Raw genomic sequence first — 23,387 nt, 5'->3', positions numbered from 1 at the left:
CGATGCAGAAAAAACTAAATATATGGTCGGATCAAGATCAAACATTTTATCCAATGATCTGGAGTGTGGGGCATACACATCCCAATGTGTAAATGAGTTCACCTACTTGGGCATTACATTATCAGCCAACCAAGAAATGTTGGTAGCAATCAATGACAGAATATGGGCAGCCAACAAAGCTTATAATGCTAATCTAAAATTGCTCAGATATAAAATATTATCGCGTGAGCATCAAAAATTAAAAGTGTATAAAGCACTGATACGACATGTGCTTCCATATGGTTGTGAACTATGGGCGCTGAAAGCTAACGAAACAAAACAGCTGATGTGGTTTGAAGGAAGAGTGCTCCGAAAGATCTATGGTCCGCTTAGACTGGCAGATGGCACTTATCGCATTAGGCACAATGCCAAACTGGAAGACATAGTTAAGAAAGAAACTATATAAGAGACTTAATAAAGTCTCAACGACTTAGATGGCTGGGACATGTGGCTAGAAATCCCAAGGGAGCAATCAACGAGAAAGGCACTAGATCTTCGCCCAATTGGAGAAAGAAAAAGGAGACGCCCGAGGAAAAGGTGGCTAGAAGATGTGGAAGCTGATCTTAGGAAAATGCGCGTGCATTGTTGGAGGGAAGTGGCTGTAAATCGAGATCGATGGCAAGGCAAGAAGCTGTCAAGGAAGCAATGGTTCACCAAGAACGGTTATGCTAAGAAGAAGAAATAAAATTAATTAAAAAAAAAATAACAATAAAAAATAAAATTAATTTAAAAAAAATAACAATAAAAAATAAAATTAATAAAAAAAAATAACAATAAAAAATAAAATTAATTTAAAAAAATATTAGGTACAATAAACAATAAAATTAATTTAAAAAAATAGCAATAAAAAATAAAATTAATTAAAAAAAATAACAATAAAAAATAAAATTAATTAAAAAAATAACAATAAAAAATAAAATTAATTTAAAAAAATATTACAATAAACCATAAAATGAATTTAAAAAAATAGCAATAAAAATAAAATTAATGTAAAAAAATAACAATAAAAAATAAAATTAATTAAGAAACCAAACAAAGAAAATAATAAAAAATTAAAAATAACAAAAACAAAATTAAATAAAAACATTAAAATTAAACAAAATATATAAAATTAAATATACAAAAATTAACACAATAACACTAAAGAAACAAAGTTAAACGAAATACAAAATAAAAATATTAATAAGAATGAAAAACATTTAATAAAAAACCAAAACATGTAATAAAAACTTATAAAAAAAATAAAATTGAATAAAAAACCAAATTAAATAAAAAAAACTAGACTCAATAAAAAAAATGTAATTAAATAAAACACAATAAAATAAAAAATAGTAAAAAAATAAATTAATTAAAAAAATAAAAACAAAAATTTAATAACAAATAATAAATTTATTAAGAAAAAACTAATACAAAAACAAATAATAAAAAACATTTCGCGAATTTTATTCATTGTTGGGAATAACGTTTTTTGAAACACTGAAAATTAATGAAAGCTTTCAAATAAATAGTGATTTTTTTGTTATTGCTCGTGTTAGATCTGAAACTAGGCAGTAAGAAAATGTTTTCTGTAAATGTGACAATTTTAAATAAATATTTTGTGGCGCACTCTGTATCGACTATTACGGCTACGCAATGTTTCAGCCTAGGTGAGGTTAGGTTGAGATGGCTATTGATAACTTTTTTCTTTGCACAAATAGGCCTGCAGTGGATCCAAAACCGCTTCTACTCATCTTAAAATCGGTCTGTGCAGTCAACAAACTTCTGCAGCTACTTCGACTCTGCCACTGTGCCACTACCCTCAGCTCATTAAAGCTGCGGTTGTTGTTACAACAGCATAAACATTGCCCATAAATGTTTGCGAAATGCTGCTGAAGTGACATTAGTAAAAGAAATTGCAAGTTTGATAATTCCCGATTTGAGGACCTTGTTGCGATTTTCAACTTTAGTGGCAATTGAGGTTGTGTGCGCAGAGAAGGAGAGCAAACTGTCGAAGGTAACTCCCAACATTTTGGGGGTGTTAACAGTCGGAATTGGTGTGTCATCTACTTTTAAATTAAGTTGCAGTTTGACCTCCTTTGTCCAGGTGGTGAAGAGGGTCGCCGTGGACTTCCGGGGGGAAAATTGTAGCTTTCAGAGTAGCTTTTGTGAGGGACCCCCCCTTTTTGATATGATATTAGCTACATCATCCACATTAACCGTATTTCTCACGGGATACTCTAACATCGTAACTTAAATGCATACATTGACCAAACACCGTTATAATACAATGTACGGTGGCGCCTATTTCTTAATAAGTCTTAAATTCCATGCCAATTTTCTGCTTTTACTATTTTGTAAAAAATACTAAAACACTGCTATTTTTTCCCCCATCACTGTACATGCGCGCAATTTAACAGAACAAACATTTTCAAATATCAATAACAAAAAAAAAACGCACAATTGACAGAAATGTGGCAGCGTCACGCTTCTGCCCCCACCACCGCAAATCTACTCCACTGCTGTGTTTCGAGGCAACTCGTATTTGTACACACGCACACAAATCTGGTAATCAATGTAGCTGGTAGGTGGCTGCCAAAAGGTTAAATTTCAATTGCAGCCAAGCACAGCATTTGGTAGCAATGAAGTTGAGGGTCTAATGTTTGTGTTTTCTTTTTGCAACTGACCTTGATTGCTAGTCGAAATTTTCGTTGTACTGCAGCGCCCACACCATCCCAGCTCAGTGCGCGACAACGCGCATAACAATGCATGAATTATTTCGGTAAATATTCAATAGTGGAGAATAGTAAAGAAATAAGACACATTTTTTATTGTTTTTGATGATGTTTGTCATAGCCAAAAACAAAAAACGTATTGCAAGACAAGTGAAACGTAAGTCGAAACAAAAGTGCAAAAAACCGTGATGTTGTAATTTTGAATGTCGAAGTGACATTCACCTTGTCAAATTCGGGGTGACACACTAACCAACTCGAATATGACACAGAGTATTAGAGAAATCTACGGAAAAATCTGTGTGTTGGAACGAATCTAAAATAGAAATGAAACGAGCTAAAATAGAAATGACGGGAGCTTCGAATTTATTTATTCAAAATAGTCCCCTCTGCCTTCGATACACTGTTTTGCGCGATCTAAAAGCTTTTCGAAAGAGTGTTTCAGGTCATTGACCGAATTGTCCTTCAGGATGTCGGTACAAGCCTTTTGAATGGCCTCTACGGATACAAAGCGTTTCCTTTCATAGCCAAACGCAATTCTACCGAATAGGTAGAAGTCACAAGGAGCCATATCAGGCGATTACAGTGAGTAATTGATGGTTAAAATGCGATTTCTAGTCAATATATCAGTCAAAAGAGTGGATCGATGAGGTGGTCCATTATCATGCGATAAGCGCCAGCTTCCTCCTTCGTGGTATTCAGGGCGAATTTGACGAATGCGATGCAACAAAAGCTTCAAAACGCCAAGATAGAAAATTGTATTGACGGTTTGGCCCGTTGGCACGAACTCCTTGTGGCCAATTCCCTTAAAATCGAAAAAAACAAATGACCATCGACTTGATTTTTGACTCCTCCAAACGCGATTTTTAGGGTGGTGGCTCGTCTGGAGCCTTCCATTCGGCATTTTGACTCTTCGTTTCAGGTTTATGTTGGAAACACCACGTTTCATCACCAGTTACAATGTTGTAAAGGAAGTTCTCGTCTCGTCCCTTTAATGAGATCTTTCGAAAGTTGAGTTCTGAGCAATTTTTGGTATTCAACTCCGATTCCATGAATTTCAATAATAATTTAGGTTATTTTTTTATGTCCTCACAACCATCTCTGAAACGTGTAAACCACTCATGAACTCTGGCACGAGATAGACAATCATCGCCATAAACTTTTTTCATCAATTCAAATGTTTCAGTAAACATTTTACCGATTTTAAAACAAAATTTGATATTAGCTCTTTGTTCGAAACTCATTTTTATACCGATGACACAAACATTCTGACACTTTAGATGCAACAACTTCGCTTCCACTGACCCGAGTGCCAGCAAGCTTTCACTGGAAGTCAGCTAGGGATGTAACTTAAATCCCAAAGGCTCCACTATGCGGAACTCGTTGTTCAATTATTATTGGTTTAGAATTTTGATTTCTAAAATTTACTGATTAGAGTCGGCCACGAGCCGCATTTTGGAACCACAATGTTGTTCAGCTATGAGAACTTTTTTTGTCTAAATGGCTACTTCAATTGCCATATTTGGCTGAAGAGTAACCCGAAGCTATTCAAGAACAGCCATTACATCTATTGAAAGTAACCATTCAGTGCCGCCTTTGGGCTGGAGGGATCGTCGGCCCATATTTTTTCAAAGACGAGGTTGGCGCCAATGTAACAGTGAATGGCGAACGCTACCTCGCCATAACAAATGACCTTTGTGATGCCGGAAGTTGAAACCCCTGATCTCCTTAACATTTTGTTCCAACAAGACGGCGCTACTTGCCTACAGTCCGTGAAACAATTGATTTACTGCGTCGTCGTTTCTGTGAACAATTCATCTTTCGTCTCGGACCAGTGGAGTGGCCATTAAGATCGTGTGATATCACACCTTTATTATTTGTGGAGGTATGTAAAGTCTAAATACTTTATCAATAAACCACCTCCGATTGAGGCATTGGAAGCCAACATTTCTCAAGTTATTCACGAGATACCGACCGAAGCCCTCCAGCGAGTTATTCACAATTGTTGTTTGTGCCCAACGTTTGAAAGGTAGCTGCAGGCCAATCACCTACCCTGTCAGAAATAGATTAACGAAAAAACCGAAGGCTGAGTCTTGTCGAGGCCCTATGCTCCCAAAAAGAGTGAACAAAGAAAACAAAAAAGTACAATATATGACTAGAAAACGATACTAACCACCGGCCAAGGACTTTCTCTTCAGCAGCAATCCCCATACATGTCTGGGGAATGTTTATGCTGCTACAACAACAACAACAACCTTTTCACATGCCCTATCAAACTGACTCATCCAACAACCCTCTATCGCTGGAACCAACCTTTCGAAACAGCAAGTTTCTTGAGCCTACCATTAGATGAGCTAGACGAAGACGCCCGGTAATCTACACAGCACTGACGGGGTTTAGTAAGCTGCTACAACAACAATAACAACTAGAAAACCACTTTGCATCTGCCGGAAGTTCACCAGAGCAGCACTTGTTCACACTTGCATATATTTGTACAGTTGGCCACTGCGCACATTTCTCCGCACATCCAACGCACGCAATACGCATCAAAGCAATAAATAATCAAAATAATAATAATAAAAAATCCTTTATTCTCTTTGTTTTCTGCGATCTTAATCACAGTTCGACTTTTACTCATTCGTGTGGCTGGAGCGCGTGGGTGCGCTATCAGCTGTGATTAATTTCAGCAGAAACTAAAGCACAGCCAGGATTTATAAATTAATTGCGCGCTACTCAAGCGGAAAGTGGACATTAATTATATTTCCTTATAAGCTTCGCAATGCAAATAATGTAAAAATATTACTGTAAATGAATAAACACTTGCAGTGACTTTCGAGCGCAATAAAATTAAAACCACCGCAATCAAGATACGAACGCTTGAGGATACGACAACGGTCACCTTTTTAAATTATAAACAAAGAGAACAGTTAGTTATTTATGTTGAGATGCCATACAAAGTGACAGCCGCGCACGACTGCAATACAACAATCGATTGCTGAATTTAATGTTGTACGCTGCGGTAAAGAAAAGCCATGAGTACAATAAAATAAGTAAAAAAAAAAATATTAAAAAAATATAAAAAAATAAATAAAAAAATATAAAAAAAATAAATAAAAATTAAATCCCAAACTTTAAAACACAAACCAACTACGAACAACAATGCGAGTAAGTACGGCGGCAATAATTGACAAAACAATAAATTCGCTGGAATACAGTCGGCGTGCAGCCGTCATGTTCCACTGACAATTTGCATATGTTTACACAAAATGCCGTTTGGTCACTTGTAAATGAGTGCCCAAAAATGGCAATTGCAGAAATGCATCACTCGTTTAAGGAAAAGTGTGCACTGGAATCATATGCAAACTTGTTCGCTGCATTTTGTAGAAAAAAGTACGTGAAAAAATTGCGACATATAAAGACTTTAAAGCTATGGGAGTTTGGAAAAATAATAAAGAATAAAATACAATATTTGGAAGAGGAATCAAAATTTATTAGGAGGAAAGGGAGATCTGGAGAGACAGATCTGCGTGGTAGATTTGGCAACAGAAGCCATTGAAGGCAAGAGATGGCGCGGCGGGGAAAAAGTGTACTGCGCTGTGGTAACTCTGAACGTTAGGAACGCTTTTAACCCAGCTAGCTGGCAACGTATACTGCAAACCCTCGCAGTAATAGGGTCTCCTACTATTATTGGGAGGATGGTTCCATATGTAGAAGTCCACGCAAGTGGGGAAAGTTACTGATCGCCATTCACTTGGGAGCGGCCAGGACGATTCTTTTGCATATGGTTCAAGCAGCTTACAACGTCCGGGATTAGCCCACGTATCCTCGAGGTAGCTTCCGAACACCCGTTCGGTAATGAGCCACGCTGCGATCGGGCGCAACGCGAGCCATGTGAGATCGCTAACGAGAGCTAAGAAAGGAAGAGAGACGTATTATCCGACAGAAAAAACGAGAGGTTGAAATACGTCAGTGCGAGGAACTTGAGATGCTGGCCAATAGAAACAACGCCCGAAAATTCTACCAGAAAGTTCGGCGGTTTACAGAAGGTTTCAAGACCGGGGCGTTTTCTTGTAAGAACAATGACGGCGATCTGGTGACTGACATCCAGAGAACTAAAGTCATTGGATTCCCGAATGGCATCGCGGTGGTGGTAATGGTGGCAAAGCAAATCGACACAATTGAGAGGATCGCCAGCGAATCAGTAAGCAGGGTCAAGGCTTGGCTAAGGTCTATGAAGTTGGAATTAGCTGAGCATAAGACCGATGCTGTAGTCCTAATATGCAGCAGAAAGATAGTAGAAACTATAAATGTAAATGTTGGGACTGCAACTATTAGTTCAAAACCCGCTATTAAATACCTAGGAGTGATGATTGACAGTCGTTTAAACTTCAAAACACACGTGGAATATGCTGCGAAGAAGACATCAAGTGCGCAGTCCTGTCGGTCGGAAATAATGTCCAACAACGGCGGACCTGGCCATACCAAGAGAATACAATATAGCAGGGTAGTCAGCTCGATTCTCTTATATGCCGCGCCGATCTGTGACTGATCTGCGGCTTCCGTACAAATTCGGATGATGCTTCCTTCGTTATAGCCGGTCTAGTTCCCGTAGACATTTTGGCGAATGAAATGCAGAGAGTGTGTTTGAGACTATCGTAAAAATATTGCAGAAGAAGAAAGGCGCCGTTCGATCGCCCACTGGCAAGACCGGTGGAAAGGTAGATAGACGCTTGGACTAATACCCACTCTTACGACGTGGTTAGAAAGGAACCATGGGGAAACAAACTTCCAGCTAACCCAATTCCTTTCAGGGCAGGATTCAGGGCATAGATTCGGCCAGGATAGTTCACCAAACTGTCCAATCTGATGAGACGTCGGACGTCGGACCACTTTCTGTGAATTTTCGATAACAACATAGCCGAAAAATTAAACTTTTAAAGAGAAGAACAAGAAAGACTGGATGCATTGCTAGTTTGCACTAACGCATTCGAAATTACATTACTGGTTTTGATATTGCGGAGCAAATGAAGATTTTTTTTAATAAATAATTATTTCTTGGTATCAAGGCAGCTAATACCCGTATTTTTTACCTGCAGACCATCTTTCACTGACAAAACTATCGAATAAGCAAATCAGCTGTTCACTAACCCGCGTAACAACCGTCTGTCACACTATAATTTTAATAAGAATTAACTGCGTCGGTAATCCCAATTAGCGGCGCCATCTGTCTGAGCTACATGGACCAGGTTTTCGGAGCAAATCTAAATCCGTTTTCCATGTAAACTCTGTTAGCACTGAAAATTAGCATTGAAAAACTGGACTTGAGGTTATGCTTATGAATATTTCCCCGAAATCTCGCTAGAAATTACTTTGTTATAATGCAGTTAAAATGATATTTGAGGGCTATCCCCGGACAAGACTCCAGCTGGCTCAAAAAATTACTCGGTGACAACTCATACAAGACTCTGCACTTTCACTCAGCCATCCATGGCGACTCAAGATTGGACGGAAAATTTTCATTATCAAATAACACTAAACTTATAGCCGCCGAACTACCAGGCCCTAATTTCCGGGATTACTACGTATGCGTCGTGGTTGAGCGTGAAACCAATAAGCATCCTCATAACATCATTTCTTCGCTGAAGGCTGGAATTAATACCGTTATTGCCGTTATTTGTTTCGGGCATGCAATCGTTTCCGGGCCCGCATCGAAGAGTTTATTGCAGCTAATGGAAATTTTATTGAATGATTTTATAAAGGGTTTTCGAATAACAGGTGTTCCAGGCGCTATGATTAACGACTTTTTATGGCCGGAATTGGATGGTATTGATCTGGACAACGTTTATTTTCAACAAGACGCGCCACACAATCAACGAAACCATTGATCTTTTACGGGAAAAGTTTCCGGACCGTGTTATCTCTCCAAGAGGTGATCACAATTGGCCACCGAGATCTTGTGATTTAACACCTTGTGACTTTTTCTTTGGGGCCACGTGAAAGACCAGGGTCGATTCAAGACGCCAAAGATGGAATTCATGAGGAAAATTTCATGGAAAGGATATTGTCCTGTATTGTCTTGTATACGTGATCGTGGTGGTCAGTTGCCTGATGTTATTTTCCACTATTAACGGAATACCTTCCTCTTTATAATAAAATAAACATTATTTATTTTAAAAATAGTATTTTTCTTTGAATATCAAAATAACATCTCTTATTGGAAAACCATTTATAAAAATCGTTCAATAATTGCCATTTATAAGCAAAATTTGTCGAAAAATCCCCATTGTGCGCCACCTACGTATGTCAATTGGTTTTATGAGGAGCTTTTTTCATGGCAGAAATACATTAGGAGATTTTGTTGTCTGCCAAGGAGCGACCGCCATTAGACAACTTTTTCTATCAATTGGTGTTTCGTGAGTGGGGCAATCAATAATAATAATAAATAATAAAATTTTGTTTATAAAGACTTTCGTAATTAAAGATAAAATCGCACAGTTGCATGTATTTTTATTTCTAGACATCCTGCCAATATTCATTCTACGGTGAGAAAAACTCAAAATGGCAGCACTGGCTGTTACTGTTGAATCACTCACAAAAAAAAAAGGCAAGCACAAAGCAAAAATAGAATTGTGCAATCCATATGCGTCTGCAGAAATTATTTCGAAATATGTCCACCCACGCGATTTACACTGTACCAACTTCCAGCACAGATTTGGATACAAGGAAGTGTACGAGCATACATATATCAAGCTGTCATCCCGCATTTCGCTGCAATCGATACAAATTTCTCTTTTTTATTTGCTTGCAAATTGCGGTTAACGACTTCGAACGGCAGTTTTTTTATGCTGTGTGGTCGAAACAGTTTGATGGTGGGGAAACAAGCAATTTTTTGTTAACAGAAATGTAACAGTATCAGAATGAATTGCTGTGAGCGCACACGATTATTTGTACCAACGTGGGCAAGTTATTTTAATTATAAAGATGAAGCTAAAATAAGCAATTAAAAAATTGAAAAGCGCCTAAAGGTAGGCAACTTTTAAGAGGCAAAATGTGGCAAATGATGTTGGCAAAAGGTATAAATGCATATAAGTTAAATAGTTTTTCTTTTAAAATATTGCGAAGTTGAGCAGCGGTTGGACGCGATACGTCTTTATGATCCGTCACTCTGTACTTTTGCAGCTTTAAAATGCTTCACTAAGGAAGTAACAGGATTTGAAAAGTAGCAGGAGTGGCAGCGCCTACCTTAAACCGTAGAACCAATTGCTTGTGTCCTGGAATACTTTTAATGGTGGCTAATTTGTTAAGCTATTCGAATTATACAAAAACTGCAATATTCATATTATATAAAAATAATAAACATTTTAAATGAGATTAGATTAGATTTTCTACGAATTTTGCACTTCGACCTCACCGTCTTTTGTGCCCTCTACTCATAACCGTACCTCATCCAGTAGCAGTTACCTTATTAAATACAGAATAGAGCTGTGTTGGATTGAGCGTAAGTGCCTTTCTTCTGGCTGCAATTGGCCGAAATGTCTTAACCTTCACTGCGCTATAGCGCTGCATTCCAGGAGAAGGCCCATTGAAGTCTCCTGGGATTGGTCGCAGAAGCGACAAGAGTCCGTAGACCAAATCCAGATCATGGGCAGACGACTACGCAGTCTGCAGCGACCTGTGAGAATGCCCGTGAGCATTCTTACTTTATCCTTGGTTCTACTCTTCTAATAAAGATTTCGCCTTACGTAGCCCCATAGTTTGGTGCCAGCAAACCTCCCTTAGGCCTAGCTCTTAAACTCTTAAACTTCTCGCTCATGGTATTTTGTCCTATAGGAAGGAAGGGCTCGGATGCTATGAATAGCAAGGCCACAGCCTCTCTCACCAATGCGTCCGCTATTTCGTTCCACGTTATATCCCTGTATCCTGGGACCCAAATTAGCCGGATGCGATTGTACGTTCCTAGTTGATTAAGCTTCTCGACACACTCAAGCACCAGTGAGGACTTAATCTCACGTTTCCACGACAGTCGGTTCTACGTTACCGAAACGACCCGGATTTATATCCGTTTATGCTACTACAACAACAACTTAATCTCACAGGAAGATAGAGCCTTGGGTGCCGCCTGACTTTCGCTGAGATTGGCAGTTCGCTCATTTCGGAAATTTCTGTCATAAGTTTATCGCTGCACATAGACAGAGGGCATGCATTTCCGCTTGAAATATGCTTGGAAAACTACCCATCGGCACAGAACGCTTGATTTTGGGACCGTATATTCCAACGCTTATGCCTTCTAAGGGGCATCGCGCCATCTGCTCAAGGTACACTCCTGGAGTTTCCTTTCAAATGCAGGTCTATTCCAGTTTAAATTATCGTTCAGTACAATTCTGAACTTTTTTTTCGAATTTGATGACTTTAGTGATATCACCTCTGAGTAGCTGGGTAAGTGGGAGCTGCAGCCGCAGCGATTCCATTTGTTTAGGTAACATCACTTTTCTTCTTCCGAAGCCTTCCCTCGTAATATTCAGCAGGGTACGCTTGGCTGATTGCTGAATAACTATATGAGGCGGTGTCAAGCATTTCCTCCGTCGCAGTTGTAGGTCAGGTCCGCAGGGCCCAAGTGATGCACACGCATACTAAAGGCTGAAGCTTAGTTAACGCTGCCCGCACCGTCGAGAGAGTAGCCCTCAATACCCAAACGGTCGCTCCATATGTCACCATTGGCCCTATTTTCATGATGTACACCCATCTCAGGATTCTTGGGCTACAATCACAGTTTGCAGATCAGTAAGGGCTGATTAGACAGGTAAGCCAAGATCCTTACTCAAAATTTTGCACGTAGTCGAAGGACAAAGGCCAATAAGTTGAGAACGACGACGAATAGATATTTCGATGTCATCTTCAACACTTCGCTCTATGAACTTGGCGAACAGATTTATTTTTTCAAAGTAAATTTCCAAAACTTTCAAGCGGTGTTCTGGCTTTAAACGATTCATAATGACTTGTCAAACCTTACTGAACAGAAATGGCAACACAGTTTGCCACTCTCAGTTGTCAAATCTTACTTATTGATATCGATAGCTCTTATGCAGCTAAAAAAAAAATACCCGATTTATGTTTTATTAATAATATTCATATTAACGAATATCTTTTTAGTGATTGAGTAATGACGCGACAACATAGACGAAGCGAATAAAGATCAAGCGGCTTTGTTGACTCGTTGGAGCACAACAAACTGCTCAGCAAGCAGTTCCTGCTACGGTGCTACCTCAGGTTTCACCCTTGCAGACACCTGCTTGAGCCAGAGCCGCCTCCTAGGCACGTCAGGAGACACCTTTTAAACTACGCCGACGAGATCCAGGACAATACTGACAGAAACCTACTGGACCAGACAGTGTTTAGACAGTCATTAAACGACATTCATCGGGAGACCGTCAACACCTTCTTAAGCTCCCGTCCACTGAATGCCGTAATCAGAGTCCAACCACCACCTTAAACTCCTAACAATCCACTCATCTAACCCACCCCTCTCTCTCTGGACGCAACCTCACGAGTTAGACGAAGACGACCGATGATACACCCTACACTGACAAGGCTTGTATTACTGCTACAACAACAACACGTCATGTCGTCCGAATGGAAGCACACGCTCGGGCTCTGAAAATATTCGATGCGAGACCAGCAGAAAGAAATGACTGACGCGTTTTGTTAAACTCGGGAAAAATCGTTTAAGCAGTTATCGCGCCAATCAAGAAGAAAAATATTGAGTCATCATGAATTTGCAATTGCCTTAGTAAATTTTTAAAGTGCACTGCCGGCATTGGTCAATTTTGTTAAGTAGGGAAATAAATAAACCTGGGCACTTACTATTGTACCGAAACACCTGAACTTTGTAGCTTGCTAAAGAATTCCCTGCATTAATTTACTTCAATTGCACAAGGTTCAAATAATAGTGTCATTAGTGTACCGAAATATTTGTGTATGGCTTAATTTGCTATAATATTTCAATAAAACTTACGATGAGTCCTTTGAAACGCGTGAACTAACATCCGACTCATGGTGCCGTTTTTTGGCATCCGAACGTGTGTACCTTGTGCGTGGTCTGCAAACGAAATTCCATATAATGAAATTATTAAAAAATTACGACAAATTATAGAAAAATTGTTATGTGCTACTTACGGTGACGAAGCGTCAGCTTGCACAGGCGATGTCTCTTCCGAATCGACACGCCTACGCTTCTCTCTATGACCACCGGATGAACGATCGTGGGAATGATGACGTCTACGTGTCCTGGGCATCTACAAAAACCCAGAGGCGTTATATTATATGTTAATGAAAAACTTAAAACACCACCAGCAAGAAAGTGAAAACAAATAAAATAGAAATCAATAATTTTATAGGAAGATATCAATTCTCAAGCTGCATAAACGAAAATAAGTACAAATATTCACTTTAGTTGTGCATACAGTTTCAATTTGACGTTGTCTAGCAGCTGTGGCTTTATAACGCGTTATTGTTGTTGGTCTAGTGCCACTATCTTCAATGAATGCGCCTTGCGACGTGCACAATAATATGCATGAACGAATTTACGTATAAATTTAGCTTAATATAATAATTGTGGCGGGGAGTTGGTGAAGGTTGATAAAAGTGGTGCGTAAACAAAGTTCACAATTTGTAATTATGTTTTTTTTTCTTATTATTTAAATAATTGTTTTATGCACATCGGCAAAAGCGTGTGGCTCAACACCAACCAGGTAACGTTCACATAAACCATGTATATACGTGTGTGTGTGTGTGTATGTACTACGTTGAGAGAGAAAAACATAAACTATTCAGTCGGGATTCACCTTGCAATATGAGGAAGTTTTACAAATAATATTGATCTTCTTCGAACCTAAATAGCGTTAATTCTGCAGCGTAGTAGTTCACTTCTAATAAAAACAACTAAAGTGGCTGGCACGTCTGCAGTGGCAAAGATTACTAACTACCTATCAATATACCTTTTTTGTTTGCATTTTATTTTTTCTTGCTCGTTCTATTACCTCTTCGCTTTCGGTTTCTTTCGTTTGGTTCACTTGGCAGATTTTTTTTTTACGTTTTTATAATCACTCCAAAAGTTAAAACTCGTTTTAACAAACAGCGCTTGAGAGATTGATTTTTGTATGCCCTTTTCTTTTGTATAACGAGTGTCTGTCTGCACGGCGTCAAATGCTGCTGCTTTTAGGCAACTTTACGGCGAAATAGTTAAGTTTATAGTTTTTGTTTGTTCTATACAATTACACTTTTGCTGAAGAATAGCTACTTAGGAATTCACTGCTCTATAGTTTTTGCAACTAAGTTATTAAACTTTACACAAAATTGTCAAGTCTCGTGTTCTCCAAATGGTAAAAATCCAAACACACAATCCATACAGATTGAGATTTTTTTAGTACCTGACAAATGTCAATATCTGACGTCAAGCCATCGCGTGTTTGACAATCTGCGAGCGCACTGCGAAAATAGACGCCAGAGGGCGCTATGACTGCTTATTCACCACGACTTGAATATTGCCAATTTAAAGAATGTAATTAGCTGAAATGGAGCTAATAAAATTTAAACAAGTTATGATTCTACTTAAACATTTTATCTATAAAGCAAGCATTATTTTTCACTAGCTTCCATATTCACACATGTACACACGTTTCCTCCGAGGCCTGTTACAATCTACACAGCCCGCTTCTTGAATTGTAAATATGCACACTAACTTTTATAAACTATTTCGCAACTTATCCACTTGACTACGTTATCTAGGCGGTGGAACCTTGGTTACAGAAAAGCGCCAATTTGCAATTCACAATCAGCCGACCATGACCTATGTAAGTGCCAAAGTGCTACCCGTTCACATAGCCATTAATGGGAGGTGCAGCTAGGTTTGCGCCGCTTCTAACCAATATTAAAAAAACACCCATTCATTAATTCCACTTACCTCAGGTAGGTTTATAGGCGAAGATGGGTATGTAAGCGCTAAAAAGGGCGAAGCAGGTATATATAATCTCTCCCAAAGCGTATTCACCAGATTTGTAAGGCGCTTCCAGGTTCTAATTGCTGTTCGCTGTAGTCGCATATACATCGACTCTACGTTCTCTCACTTTTCTCACACTTCAACTCCAACTGCAATTTGTATGAACTTAAACAGTCACTGATCTACTGCGTCCGATTTATGCGGCGCGAAAGTTTTATTTTGATTTCAATTCTTTTTCTCTTCCTTTCAACTTTTTTTTCTTTTGCTTTTGTGCAAGCAAACTTTGATTTCTATACACTTTATCTCCTCGTTCGCGTCTACACGCAAACGTCAACTGATACAAAACCGAAACAAATATATGTATTTCCACTTACACACTCGCCAAAAATGCATTGGTTAGAAGGCGAGAACCAATGTTAGAGATAAGCATCACTCTTTGCTATGAATTCTCCAAAAGTGGGCAAATTTGTGGGCCAATGTTACCTTATTGTTGAATAAATTTAAATTGCCAATAATTGGCTTATCACAACAAAGAAACTTATTGCTGTTGCACTCGCCCCAATGCAAAATTGGGTTTGACTGTTATAAATGGCCCAACGAATCGGTTGTGAAAAGAACGCGTCAAATTGTTTTGCTGTTGTTATCGCCAACTTTGTAGGAATGCACAATGCACAATGCATTTACAAGCAGCCGGGGTTGGAACAAAAAGCGCCTACCTTGTTGTTGCAATTTGTTCGCACCTGCAAAAGAAACAAGAGAAATTCTAATCGAAATACTAAATACGAAAGTGGCCCAAGGCGAACTGCCTCATAGAAAGCACGCCACTTTATTGAAAAATACCTACACTCCGTTTTCACTTTTAAATGCACTTCGTGGCCGCAAATGAACGGTTTGAATGGAATTTAAAACTTTTGATTGACACCAATCAAAACGAAAGCGCTTTTTCAAAATTTATTTGTCTCTTTTCTTTTGCAGTTGTGCGAGTTGAAGTTGCCTGTGGTGCCGAAAACGTTCCAATTTGTAAGGTACTGCCATTATCAAATGAAAGAAATAAGTTTTTACATTTAAATGCTTTTATATACGCGTAAATAAGTCTGGAAGCATTTGAAGCCTTACAATTTTGTATTTAAAAGTAAATGTGCGTTTAACACACATAAAAACTTATAACTAATAATACCATATGTACATAGTGGTAATATAGAATTATCCAAGTTGCGAACCTGCTACAGTACGTTGCAAAACTATTGCAAGTTGACAGCGAATTGTGCGCTCTCTTCCTTATTCAATATTCGTTGCAGCAGGAAATGAGTTTTGAAAGGTATATTATATTTTTTAATTTCTCAGCATTATTGCACGCAAATCTTCAGTGTACAAAGATTGTTAATGTTGATTACATGCAACAATATTTGTGAATATGACACACCACACATGTCGGTGTGTTTATTTTCCCAATTGAAAAATGTTTGCGTACTCGTTTCGAAATAAAAGCTGGCTACATAGGTATTGGGCGCTCATTGGTTTATTTGTTAATACTCGGTGTTGTGCAATTTCAGCCCAAACGCTTAATTTACCGGTTAAATACATTACGAAAAGGAGTGAAATGAAAAACAAACAAAAAATGAACTATAGAGGAAAATTGTACACTGCTGTATGCTGCAAAGAAATGCTTACAGCGGACAAGCAGCCTTACGCCACTCTCAATTCCCGAAATGTACTTCTGGTTAATTTTCGAAGTGGGTGCTCGGTTTGTAGGTCGCAGGTGGATACGTAAATGAAGGGCAGCTATGCGATAGACAGCTCAAAGCACAGTACGTCTCGTGTATTTGAGCAGTGTGCTGATTACAGCGGTTTTTAAGTTAGCAGTGAATGAAATGAAATCAAATTAATAGCTCTTTTTTTTTAAATATTAAAAACATGTGTACAGTAAAAAGTAAATTAAAGCTTAAAGTTAATATGCTTTAAGTAAAACGTAACAAAAATATTGTAGTTTATTGTAATTCTGTAACATTTATGCCGTGTATCCTTATGCATAGGAAATCTGTGACGGGAGTCACGTGATGGAAAAAATATATATTTTTGTTTTCATGTATTTATTTATATGTTTAACATAGATTTTGGTGTTCTAAATAGTTATGTACCTTTACAAATGTTGTGAACTTAATACAAATATTTAACAAAAACATTAAAAAAACAACAGCGAACTTTTGAATCAATAACAAACAACGTGGGAACATCATTGCATAATCAAAGCTTAGGAGATTCCAGAACGAGTAAGTAATTTTACTTCTACTTCTTTATACATTCTTCTGTTAAATTCCTATAGCCTAAAGCCATTAGTTTCAAATAAATATACGCTTATTTGTGTGTATGTTTCGTAGTATAAAAAGTGTTTCATTTTATTTTCTATTTTATATGTAAGTCTCTCCAACTCTCTCTCTCGTTTTCGTAGTACCAATAGTGCTTCGTTTTATTTTTTATCTTACATGTATGTAAATCTCTCCAACCCTCTCTTACTTCTCTCAGTTTAATGCGAACTCTTTTTGACCAACCCTCTTTTCAACAACTCGTCGCAAATTCGTTCATAATTAATTGTTTTTGCTTTCCTTAGACAAACACACACATACACAAACCCCATACGACAGGGGAAGTTTACACACGCATATATATGCATGTACGTGAAGAAACCATCCGCCGACATTGTCCTAAATCCGCATGCTAGTAGCGGAAGCACGTGTTAGCATTGCATTACATAAACATTGAAAGTGAAACTAAGTGTATATGTAAAAAAAGATATGGAACTAGGAAAGAAAGTGAAAAATAAGAAAATACGAAAAGTGTGTTAATAGATTGAGTATTGGCAGAACTTAAGAACTCCCTTGGTATAATTTTTTCGTGTGCTAAATTTTTCATGAAAGCAATTTTATGAAAATACTAGCTGACCCGCCGAACTTTGTTCCGCCCTAGAGGCATAAAAAAGCAGATTTTCGATTTTATTAAGTTAATTTTTTTATTAGTCTAGTATTTCAGTGAAGCTTTAATAGATTGCACTCTTCAGTTAAGCACCTTGTGATACACGACATTTTTTGTTTTATTATCAGGTGCAAGAACAAACAACGAAGATGGTTTTCCAACCCGTGAACATGCCACATATATTTGACCTTGTGAGAAACATTGATTTTCTAGATTCAGACTACAAACTTTCAAGGATTGGCCTTGTGATTTGTTAATGGTCATGGCGAATGCAAGACGGATCGGAAATTGAAGTCTTTTAAACTCAAACGGAAGATCAGTTGGGATCATCGGGATCCTCGGAATGAGAACTTCTTCACCTTCGAATTTTCATTTGAGTATCGTCGCGTAAATCACATTGTTCATCAATTTATTCAACACCAACCGCGTACCGTTGCAAAGTTTTGGTGTTCTTATGTTTCGAAGCATGATTACTACGGAGCCAACTTTTAGGCGTAAATTGTGCGACGGTAAGCCAGGCACATCCAAGGAGTTTAAAAATTCAATTGGATAGTTGGTGGCTTCATCCTAATTTGTTACACGGTCAATGAATTTGAATAAATGCATTTTTCCAATGAAATCATTTTGAATTATGTAGTTTAGGTCATCTACATCTTTATTCTTAGCCGCTAAAATTGCTCGCTCACTCAACCATTCATTATTTTTGTAGTTATTAAAGATGTTTGGGAATACTTTATTGATAAGTTCGTCTTTCGATGAGACAAAGTTACAGAAATTCTGAGGAAATGAAATCAATCCGCTCTATTCGTCGACAGGTACTCGACCATTACCGATAGTCAGTAATTGCTCAGAGAAATCTTCAGTAGATGTATCATTAAGTAATGCAACTCTCGTGTTTGTTGTCAGCTGAAGTTTCTTCACATAGCGCCATAGATTCGATGATTTGAGGCAAGCGTTTATTTCGTCAGCAGCCGTTGATCTTGGAATTACTGGCAGTGTTTGGCGGAAGTCGCCAGACAGTAAAATCATTGCGCCTCCAAAACATCTCGAGTTATTGCGTATATCTTTCAATGTTCGGTTAAGTGCTTCTAATGCACGTTTATGTGCCATTGTGCATTCGTCCCAGATGATAATTTTCGATGCTGATAAAACTTTGGCCATTGCTGAGTTTTTTGAAATATTACATGTTGGTTCTTCAATTTTTTGAAGATTTAACAGCAATTTTAATGCTGAATGAGCCGTACGGCATCCTTCTAATAATGTGGCTGCTATTCCAGAAGAAGCAGCTGCAAGCGCAATGTTGGATCTCGCACGAACAGTGGCTAAAATTACTGACATGAGGAATGTCTTACCAGTTCCACCAGTGGCATTAAGGAAATATAACCCACCATTTCCATTATCAATTGCCTTCATTAACGTATCATAAACTTCTTTTTGTTGGCGTACATTCGTTTGAACTACTAAATCTAATTCCTGGTGATCATATTCACGTTCCTGTTCCAACTCTCGATTAAATGCGTCATTAATTTCACGATTTGGCGCTGGCATTCCTAACCTGCCTAATAAACTACCGCACATTACGTAACACATGTCTTTGATCAAGAGTAAAGCCCGACTATGTATCTCCTCATTCATCTCAAGATCCGGATTTTTGGAACTGACACGAATTTGATGTAAAATATCTTCTGACATATTATCCTTGTATTTATGCCATAGGTTAGAAGGGTTCGATGGAAAGCATGTCGAAATGATGATAGCAAATAATGTGCGTATCTGACTTGGAGATGCAGAGATAATGGCTTCAACGATTGTCGTATCCCAATGGGTATCGTTTTCTAGTAAATTGAGTTCTTCACATGCAGCACGACATGTTGGAAATATTGTACCATTAACAGTCCGTGACGTTGGCCCACGCACATTTACCAGAAACAACCGCAAATAGAAGCATTCATCATTCTTTGGATGAACTGTATACATACGACCAAGAGCATCAGTAGAACGCACATCCGTAGACAAAATTACGTTTAGCTGTCATTGGCGTTTTGTTATTCCATATCAGATGCGTTTTTGTTATACCACATTTTATAGTGACTTCACGGAAACGCGTTCGAAAAGTATACTATGTCCGTCTCCTGGTTCTAAGCTACCTCTCCACCAATTTTCAGCCAAATCAGTTCAGCCGTTCTCGAGTTATAAATAGTGTAACTAACATGATTTCTTTTATATGTATATATAGATACATAAGTTTGTCAAGAATATCTTTGCATAGTGAAGAAAAATTTAAAATTTTAGCTTTAATCGAGAATTCCGACAACAAATGAAAAAGCAAACAAAAAATTTATTCACACATTCCATTACTGTACTTGGCACACTAAAAGGTCCAAACGTAACTATTACCAACACATTCTTAGAAACACTAGAGCTTCTTCTAAGGACTCACTTCCCAGATTGTAAAAGTCTTGACTTATCAATCAACAATAGTAACTCACCATCAACGGAGATCGACGGTCTCATTTGTCAACAAAATCATAAATTTTGAAAGGGTAGAGTGAGCAATTAACTCATTTAAGCCTAATCTAATATTGGAATACGTGCCAAAGATATGGAGGAAAGTGAAGGTAATATTTATTTCTAAGGGAGGTAACAAACCCCCTGATTCTCCAAAATCTTACAGACCAATCAGTCTATCGTCGCTTATGTTAAAGTCAATGGAAAAACTACTTGAATACCATCTAAGAGAAGAAGTAATCTTCAAAAAACCCCTCCAAAAGCTGCAATTTGCTTACCAAACAGGGGAATCGCACACACGCGTTGTCTATATAGAAAAGGCTCTAAATCAAAAAGAAATAGTCCTCTGTTCCTTTATGGGCCTAGAGGGAGCCTTCGACAACGCATATAACAAATCCATGGAAACAGAACTCGAGAAAAGAGATGCAAACCCTATACTAACACATTTGATAAGCCAAATGCTTAATCAGAGGATTATTAAAGCCTCGTTAGGCCAAGCTGAACTTAATGTAACAACAGTAAAGGGATGCCCGCAAGGAGGAGTTCTTTCTCCACTGCTATGGTCCCTACTAGTTGATGACTTGGTGCAGCACCTAAACAATAAGGGATTTATAACCATTGGTTATGCAGATGACATATCTGTCATAATAAAAGGCAGTCATGAAAGGACACTAACAGACTTAATGCAAAATGCCTTGAACGCCACATGGGAATGGTGTAAAAAGGAGAGGCTGTCGATCAACCCTAACAAAACCACAATTATCCCCTTCACAAGAAAAAGAAAGTGGGACTTTCCTAAATTAGGCAACCTCACCGGTCACCTAAGTATCCTAAATAAAATCAAAAACACCATAAGCATGGCTCAAGTTTCAGACCACATTGACCCAACCCTCTGTTTCACAACCGGATACACAGTTACCTTTCCTGGAGAGGATCGAGTGGAAAACCAACCCAAAGTGGATGAATGATGATTCACAAAAATGGTACACTGATGGATCAAAAACACCTTATGGTGTAGGAGCAGGAGTAGTGGGGCCCATAATCAACAAATCATTCACTCTCACCAGGGACACCACCATCTTCCAAGCGGAATTATACGTAATAATGGAAGCAACAAACATCATGCAACGTAGAAACCACAAGAGAGTAAAGATTAGAATACTCTCGGACAGACAATCAGTTCTAAAAGCTTTAGATAGCTATACCTACAACTCAAAAACTCTCATAGAATGCCACAAGGCACTCAATAACCTGGCATCCAAAAACAATGTCTCATTAATTTGGGCACCAGGACATGAGGGATATGAGGGCAGCAAAAAGGCAGACTTTCAAGCCAAAAAAGGGGCAGATGTAAATTTCATCGGACCTAGTCCCATGTTTGGATTTAACAAAAACAGCCTAAGACAAAAAGTGAAATACTGGGCCAAAGCTCTAATAAATCAGCATTGGAACAACGTAGAGGGTCTTAGACGCTCCAAAAAGTTCTTAAGTTTCAATGCTAAAAGAGCTAACATGGCCCTCACGTTAAACAAAAAGAGCATTCGCACTCTCACATGCGCCCTCACGGGTCACTTGACCTGCAACAAACACTTACATAAATTAGGCATAACTAATACCAGCACCTGCAGATTTTGCTGCGAAGATGAGTAGTCTATAGAACATTTCATCATCGAATGTCCGGGGTTGACGCATAGAAGGAAAAAGTTTTTAAACAAGTTCATGCTTATAGATGAAGACCTTCAGTCACTCCCTCAGAAGGTGCTGGTACAATTCATAAGCATACTTCACAGTCAATAGACTGTGCACAATAGATCAATATGGTCGCAGTGCTAAAGGCCGATACCTTAACCCTTTACTAACCATTAACCATTAACCATTACTGTACTTGTCTACGACTATTAGGCGCCAACAGTTATTAAATAAACACACACATTACAAAAACAACAACAAAAAGAGATCTTTACTCTATTTAAAAGATGTCAAAAAAATCTTTGCGTAACTGATGAAAACAACAAAAAATGCAGTCTTTTAGGGTTAATATTTTGTATGTCCTCCATGGGCATCAATTACCGCTTGAAGGCGACTTCGCATTGATTTAATTAATTTCGGAATATCATATTCCAATGGTATTTTTTCCCACTCTTCTCTGATGAATCTTATTAATTTAGTTTTATTAGTTGGCGATCTTTTTCCTAATTTTCTTTTTAAATGAACTCACAAATTTTCAATTGGGTTAATGTCGGGACTTTCGGCGGGAGTATCAATAATTTTGGTGCAGTTGTAGAGTAAGAAGGACCTGCATAAATAAGATTTATGATGTTTTGTTGTATGATATTTTATGTAAAATAAAGGTAATGTTAAAAGACAAAAATCATAATAGTTTAGGTGAATTCGCTCTATTATCCATAATGGCGGTACCATGATTTTTTCTTCTATTTCAAAGGCTCATTAAGTTCAAAATTCAAAAATTCGATAATTCGATAACGGAGCTTATATGTCCGCATGATATCTTGAGAAAATACTCGACGATGAGCAAATTTAGTTTTTTTTTTTTGTTTGTTTTGAATACCCGCGCTAATTGTTCAGAATGTATGGTACACCCAAGATAAAAAAAAAAAATCTTGCATACTCAAGAATAGATTTTATGCATGCATAGATTTTTAGAGCTAATTTTTAGAAATAGTCAGCGGGTTAAAATTGTTTTTTGAGTACCGTTTGATATGTACAGCTGTGAACATGAAAATAGCAGTCTTTGAAGGCATTTATTTTTTCCCCTTAAATCATACAAAAGAAAAGTTCGATATCAAATATCTACAAAATGCTATGGGACTTAAAATGTGTAGAGTTTGTCTACACAAATCTGGCAACTACGTAAGTAACGGTTCTTTATTGGCGTTTCTAAGTGCAGCATTGAAATAGCAGTGTCTGCAGTTTTTTAAAGTTATATTAATAAAATGTTGCCCAGATAATAATATATAGGATAGGTTAGGTTACGTTGGTATGGTTACCCAGGGAATGGGTACACTTGGACGAAGAAAGATTCGTCCTTTGTGATACCATTATAAAGGGGTGAGGCGAGAGAGAAAGGCCGATGGGATGCAGGGAGAGAGCGGGGAGAGGTGGTGCTGGGATGATGCCTAGATCTTAGCCCCTCCAGAGCAGGGCAG

General features: G+C 38.0%; 1 protein-coding gene across 1 annotated transcript in view; it reads left to right on the top strand.

The window, feature by feature from the left end:
• The first annotated feature begins 15,672 nt into the window (after positions 1–15,672).
• The window catches only part of LOC128855895 (uncharacterized), a 78,847-nt gene continuing 71,132 nt past the window's right edge, over positions 15,673–23,387 (top strand). The window contains exons 1-2 of the mRNA XM_054091122.1: positions 15,673–16,060; positions 16,296–17,012. The gene's annotated coding sequence lies outside the window, so the exon portion shown is untranslated. The remainder of the gene's footprint in view (positions 16,061–16,295; positions 17,013–23,387) is intronic.

Source organism: Anastrepha ludens, chromosome 2 (genome assembly GCF_028408465.1).
Source record: "Anastrepha ludens isolate Willacy chromosome 2, idAnaLude1.1, whole genome shotgun sequence".
NCBI lineage: Eukaryota > Metazoa > Arthropoda > Insecta > Diptera > Tephritidae > Anastrepha > Anastrepha ludens.
The sequence above is the reverse complement of the archived record's forward strand: the minus strand, read 5'-3'. Positions and strand labels throughout refer to the sequence as shown.